Genomic DNA, 387 nt, shown 5'->3' with positions numbered 1-387 from the left:
TGAACATGAGCCAGCAGTGTGCCCAGGCGGCCAAGAAGGCCAATGGCATCCTGGCTTGTATCAGAAATAGTGTGGCCAGCAGGAGTAGGGAAGTGATCGTGCCCCTGTACTCGGCACTGGTGAGGCCGCCCCTCGAATACTGTGTTCAGTTTTGGGCCCCTCACTACAAGAAGGACGTTGAGATGTTGGAACGTGTCCAGAGAAGGGCAACGAGGCTGGTGAGGGGTCTGGAGAACAAGTCTTATGAGGAGCGGCTGAGGGAACTGGGGTTGTTTAGTCTGGAGAAAAGGAGGCTGAGGGGAGACCTCATCGCTCTCTACAACTCCCTGAAAGGAGGCTGTAGCGAGGTGGGTGTTGGTCTCTTCTCCCAAGTAACAAGCGACAGGA

The sequence above is a fragment of the Pygoscelis adeliae genome, unplaced genomic scaffold, assembly GCF_000699105.1.
Source record: "Pygoscelis adeliae isolate BGI_AS28 unplaced genomic scaffold, ASM69910v1 Scaffold284, whole genome shotgun sequence".
Taxonomy (NCBI): domain Eukaryota; kingdom Metazoa; phylum Chordata; class Aves; order Sphenisciformes; family Spheniscidae; genus Pygoscelis; species Pygoscelis adeliae.
Note: the sequence above shows the minus strand (reverse complement) of the source record.